Consider the following 6,606-nt stretch of genomic DNA (forward strand, 5'->3'; position numbering starts at 1 on the left):
TCTTGAGGAGTGAATCTGCTTTTTCTTCCAGGGTCCCTTTTCCTTTGAGGAGGTGTCCGTCTCTTTCACGGAGGCTGAGTGGGCCCTGCTGGATCCAGGACAAAGAGCTCTGTACAGGGAAGTCATGCTGGAGAACTATGGGAGCGTGGCCTTTCTGGGTAAGGATCTTTCATAGGGGCCAAAGGTGCAAGTTTGAGAGCCAGTTTGGTGTAGTGGTTAAATGCGCGGACTCTTATCTGGGAGAACCGGGTTTGATCCCCCACTTGCACCTGCTGAGATGGCCTTGGTCAGCCATATCTCTCACACAGCTGTCCTTGAAAGAGCAGCTGCTGTAAAAGCACTCTCAGCCCCACCTAACACACAGAGTGTTTGTTGTGGGGAGGGGTAAGGTAGAGGAGATTGTGACTGCTCTGAGACTCTGAGATTCATAGTATTGGGCGGGATATAAATCCAAAATCTTCTTCAAATTGCTGCCATTGTGATGAGGCATGAATCAAAAGATTCAATAGCAACACAGCATTTTGAGGCCTGTCCCGCTACTGTGGCTCACTGGCAGAGCCTCTGCTTGGCACGCAGGAGGTCCCAGGTTCAACCCCCAGCAGCAGCTCCAGTTAAAAGGATCAGGTTGGAGGTGATGTGAAAAACCTCTACCTGAGACTGTGGAGAGCTGCTGCCAGACTGAGCGGACAAGACTGACTTCAATGGACCAAGGGTCTAATTCAGTAGCAGGCAGCTTCATGTGTTTGAGTGTGTGTGTACTTGCCCAGGGGCAACTGAGGCCAGTGTTGTGGCCATCCCTCAACCGGAGAAGGTGCCCTGGCTTGAGCCAAAGGGGATGAGAACCCTCAGAAATCCTTATTTCTCTGTGGCTGAACTTTACAACACACCTGCCTGTGATCTGGAAACGGTCATGTGCAGAACGGAAGCCTGGGTCTCCCTGAGTCCTCACTCTTTGTACCGAAGCAGCACCCAGTTCAGTGGGCACAGGAGGAGAGTGTGCACAAGTAATGCAGACCCTCTTTTTAGATATATAAAAGTTCATTAAAGAACATAAGAGAAGCCATGTTGGATCAGGCCAATGGCCCATCCAGTCTAACACTCTGTGTCACACAGTGGCCAATACACACACACACTTGCTAATAGCCACTGATGGACCTCTGCTCCATATTTTTATCCAATCCTTTCTTGAAGCTGGCTATGCTTGTAGCCACCACCACCTCCTTTTAAATAAGACATCGCTAAACAGCACTATTTCTGCAGCTCAGCAATAAAAAAGGAAGAAAAGCTAGTTGCACTGGCTTGCAGGCTACGAGTATCAGTTTCCAGAAGTTGAGCAAGACAGGATTCTTTGGTTCAAGGTCCGGGCTCCAGAAGCCAAGCAAGGTAGTGTTGGTGGCTTAGCATCTTTCGTACACATTGCGTCCATGCCTAACAGCCTCTCTTGGCTGGCTTTATAGCTTACAGCTAAGGATCATGCTTGCAGCGAGGTGCCTGGGAGTAGTCCTGCAACTACCTATCTTTGTTATTAGCAAGCAGCTGGCATCAGGCCAGGAGACGGCGCACTTCGCCGTCTCGTCTGTAGCTCTGTTCTCAGCCTCCGTCTGCAACGCTCTGATTTTGTGGGTGATACTGGAAGGCTGGGGACAGCCAACTGAGGGTTACCTGCTGAGGATTTCGGTGGCTCTGCCCTAGCTGTTGGCTGTGAATCCTGACAAGCCTGCAGCTCATATTCCTTCTGGTCAGCCGGCTGGCTACAGGGGGCTTCTGAGGAGTCCTCACTACTGCTGAGGCCTGGCTGACCCGCAAAACCGGCTAAACTATCTAATACATGAAATACTTTGTATTAGATGACATCTCTTGTAGCATGAATATACCAGCTGTAGCCTAAGTTACTCTACATAAAACTATCCATAATGATGAAGCAGGATAATATCAAGGTGTACTAGCATGGCTTCCCTCTGATCGATACCCATAGTATACGTTGTACCTTTACCTCAGGTGATCCTAACGACCCAATCAAGGGTCCTTCTTGATGGAATCTTCCAAAGGTTGTCAGCACCCTCCTAATCCCACCTCCCTCCTGGTTACACTACTGGTTCTCATGATTAACCAATTGCCACATTCTGTAGTCTGGCCCTGAAAAAGACAATGCTGCAGAAAGACACAAATTGTAAACACCTGAAAGTTGGACCAGGTGACTTAATAATCACATTAGCCCTTTGGGAGGGGGTGCTTTGCCTCAGAGATCCATATCCCTTATAGCCAGTTTGGTGTAGTCGTTAAGTGAGTGGACTTTTATCTGGGAGAACCAGGTTTGATTCCCCACTCTTCCAGGATAAACTGTTTGAGTTATCTTGGGTCATTCTTAACTCTGTCAGAGTTGTTCTCTCAAGAGCAGTTTCTGTCACAGCTCTCTCAGCCCCACCACCTCACAAGGTGCCTGTTGTGGGGAGGGGAAGGAAAAGGAGATTGTAAGCTGCTCTGAGACTCCTTTGGGTAGTGAATGGCAGGGTATAAATCCAATCTCCTCCTCCTTTACTTTGATCTTCATCATGACTTCATCCTTCCAGAAGAATTTTTACTCTTGACTTTCTTTCCTTTCCCATATAAGAATGATCAGTCTCTCTCTTTCTCTCTCTCTCTTTTTCTGCAATAGAAATGAGAAGTATAATAAAGACAGTGGTGGAAACAGACTATGGCTTTGCATCCAAAGAAAGGCTGGAGAGTTCAACAAGAGAATCCGAAGAGCATATTTCCTTCCCAAATGAGCTGGCTGAGAGTGAGTATCCTTTATGGTTATGTCAAGGGAAGAGGCAGGGAATAGGCACAGGGGATTTCTGATTCACTTCTGAGCAACGATCATAAAGCCCTCTGAGTAAGGAGGGAGAGAGGGAGGGCGGCCTTCTGGGGACTGAAATTTGGAGGTGCAGAAACTCATTCTGGGCAAGAGCTCTGCTGTGGCTCTTGGGGGAGTGTGAGGTATCCTTCAATACTAGATATTCTGGGGAAAGTTGGTTAAGATCATCCAGGCTGGATGAGGCCAAGAGGCTGTCAATCCTTTCCTTCTGCAGTCATGTAGATGTCTTTGGACCTTATAAACCTCCCAGTTACTAAAAGGGCCTCTCTATTTATTCCAGCAGAGGAAAATCAGAGAAATGAGGACAACGAGGAACTTCATCAGCAAATGCCAATCAGAGTTAAAAATGAAGGCTTGAAAGAAAATGGCAGTTATGAAGGCCTACCTAAGAAAAAGTACTGTGGCCATATGGGTGACAATCAAGATGGAAGAAAGCGTAACATAACTAAGCAAAGGATAATGAAGGCAAGTCTATTAGTTCGGTGTGGAAAGTACTTCAGAAGTAGATCGCAGCTCCTTATGGACCAAGGAACCCACACAGGGGAGAAACCATTCAAATGCACAGAGTCTGGAAAGAAATTCAGGAGGTTTGGAAATCTTCGAGAACATCAGAGAACTCATACAGGGGAGAAACCATTTTCCTGCAAAGAGTGTGGAAAGAGATTCAAGAGGAGTGGCCATCTTCAAGAGCATCAAAGAACTCACACAGGGGAGAAAACATTTGAATGCTCAGAGTGTGGAAAGAGATTCAGTCGGAGTGACACTCTCCAACGGCATCAAGTAACCCACACAGGGGAGAAACCTTTTGAATGCACAGAGTGTGGAAAGAGATTTAGTCGGAGTAGTCATCTTCAAAAGCATCAAAGAACTCACACAGGGGAGAAACCTTTTACATGCACAGAGTGTGGAAAGAGATTCAGTCAGAGTAGCAATCTTGAATACCATCAAAGAACCCACACAGGGGAGAAACCTTTTGAATGCGCAGAGTGTGGGGAGAAATTCAGTCGGAGTGGCAATCTCCAACGGCATCAAGTAACCCACACAGGGAAGAAACCTTTTGAATGCAAAGAGTGTGGAAAGAGATTCAATCAAACTTGCAGTCTTGAATACCATCAAAGAACTCACACAGGGGAGAAACCTTTTGAATGTTCAGAGTGTGGGAAGAGATTCAGTTGGAGTAGTCATCTTCAAAAGCATCAAAGAACTCACACAGGGGAAAAACCTTTTGAATGCACAGAGTGTGGAAAGAGATTCAGTCAGAGTAGCAGTCTTGTATACCATCAAAGAACCCACACAGGGGAGAAACCTTTTGAATGCTCAGAGTGTGGGAAGAGATTCAGTATGAGTGGGTATCTTCAACAGCATCAAGCAATCCACACAGAGGGGAAACCTTTGGAATGCACAGTGTGTGGGAAGAGATTCAGTCGGAGTAGTCATCTTCAAAAGCATCAAAGAACTCACACAGGGGAGAAAACTTTTGAATGCACAGAGTGTGGAAAGAGATTCAGTCAGAGTAGCAGTCTTGTATACCATCAAAGAACCCACACAGGGGAGAAACCTTTTGAATGCTCAGAGTGTGGGAAGAGATTCAGTAAGAGTGGGTATCTTCAACAGCACCAAGCAATCCACACAGAGGAGAAACCTTTTGAATGCGCAGAGTGTGGGAAGAGATTCAGTTGGAGTGGCAATCTCCAACGGCATCAAGTAACCCACACGGGAGAGAAACCTTTTGAATGCACCGAGTGCGGAAAGAGATTCAGTCAGAGGACCGGTCTTCAATGGCACCAAACAATCCACACGGGAGAAAAACCGTTTGAATGCACAGAGTGTGGAAAGAGATTCAGTCAGAGTAGCAATCTTCAAGTCCATCAAAGAACCCACACAGGGGAGAAACCTTTTGAATGCTCAGAGTGTGGGAAGAGATTCAGTACAAATTGGTATCTTCAGCAGCACCAAGCAATCCACACAGGGGAGAAACCTTTTGAATGCTCAGAGTGTGGGAAGAGATTCAGTTGGAGTCGCAGTCTTCAAGAGCATCAAAAAACCCACGCAGGGGCGAAACCTTTTGAATGCTCAGAGTGTGGAAAGAGATTCAGTCAGAGTCACAGTCTTCAACGGCACCAAACAATCCACACAGACGAGAAACTTTTTGAATGCTCAGAGTGTGGGAAGAGATTCAGTTGGAGTTGCAGTCTTCAAAAGCATCAAAGAACCCACACAGGGGAAAAACCTTTTGAATGCTCAGAGTGTGGGAAGAGATTCAGTCGGAGTAGCAGTCTTCAAAAGCATCAAAGAACCCACACAGAGGAGAAACCTTTTGAATGCAGAGAGTGTGGAAAGAGATTCAGTCGGAGTAGTCATCTTCAGGAGCATCAAAGAACCCACACAGGAGAGAAACCTTTTGAATGCACAGAGTGTGGAAAGAGATTCAGACAGAGTAGCAGTCTTCAAGAGCATCAAAGAACCCACACAGGGGAGAAACCTTTTGAATGTTCAGAGTGTGGGAAGAGATTCAGTCGGAGTGGCGATCTCCAACGGCATCAAGTAACCCACACGGGAGAGAAACCTTTTGAATGCAGAGAGTGTGGAAAGAGATTCAGTCGGAGTAGTCATCTTCAGGAGCATCAAAGAACCCACACAGGAGAGAAACCTTTTGAATGCACAGAGTGTGGAAAGAGATTCAGACAGAGTAGCAGTCTTCAAGAGCATCAAAGAACCCACACAGGGGAGAAACCTTTTGAATGCTCAGAGTGTGGGAAGAGATTCAGTACAAGTGGGTATCTTCAACAGCACCAAGCAATGCACACAGAGGAGAAACCTTTTGAATGTGCAGAATGTGGGAAGAGATTCAGTTGGAGTGGCAATCTCCAACGGCATCAAGTAACCCACACAGGAGAGAAACCTTTTGAATGCACCGAGTGTGGAAAGAGATTTAGTCAGAAGCTCAGTCTTCAACGGCACCAAACAATCCACACGGGAGAGCAACCATTTGAATGCACAGAGTGTGGAAGGAGATTCAGTCAGAGTTGCCATCTTGAATACCATCAAAGAACCCACACAGGGGAGAAACCTTTTGAATGCTCAGAGTGTGGGAAGAGATTCAGTCAGAATAGCAGTCTTCAAAGGCACCAAACAATCCACACAAGGGAGAAACCTTTGAATGCTCAGAGTGTGTTAAGAGATTCAGTCAGAATAGCAGTTTTCAAGAACATCAAAGAATCCACACAGGGGAGAAACCTTTTGAATGTTCAGAGTGTGGAAAGAGATTCCGTGAAAGTGGCACTCTGTGAATCCACCAGAGAACCCACACAGGGGGGAAACCTTATGAATGCTCAGAGTGTGGAAAGAGACTCACTCGGAGCAGCACTCTTCAGCAGCATCTAAGAACCCATACGGGGAGAAACCCTTTTAATTCTCTGAGCGTGAAAAGAAATTCATTTGGAGTGGCTATTGTTCACCAGACCTAAGAAACAGGGAAGAAACATTTTGAGTGCTCAGAGTGACTGATTAACGATAGGAGACTGATTAACAATAGAAGTCTTCAATGGCAATACAGAGGAAAAATGCTCAGAATGTGCAGTTTAACTCAGCATGGAAATCGTCTAGAGAATCTAAGAACCACCACAAAGAGAAACAATGAAAATACTTACCCCATTGTGACGGAACCGGCCCAATTCTGCCTTCAGACCCGGTCCCGTCAACTCCCTATTGAGTCGCCAACTCCTGGAGGGAGCTATTTCTCCTCCGGC

General features: G+C 46.4%; 1 pseudogene; it reads left to right on the forward strand.

Annotated features, from left to right (window-relative positions):
• The first annotated feature begins 835 nt into the window (after positions 1–835).
• Positions 836–6,324, forward strand: LOC132570203 (zinc finger protein 420-like; annotated as a pseudogene).
• The last annotated feature ends 282 nt before the right edge of the window (positions 6,325–6,606 follow it).

The sequence above is a fragment of the Heteronotia binoei genome, chromosome 4 (assembly GCF_032191835.1).
Source record: "Heteronotia binoei isolate CCM8104 ecotype False Entrance Well chromosome 4, APGP_CSIRO_Hbin_v1, whole genome shotgun sequence".
NCBI classification, from domain to species: Eukaryota; Metazoa; Chordata; class Lepidosauria; order Squamata; family Gekkonidae; genus Heteronotia; species Heteronotia binoei.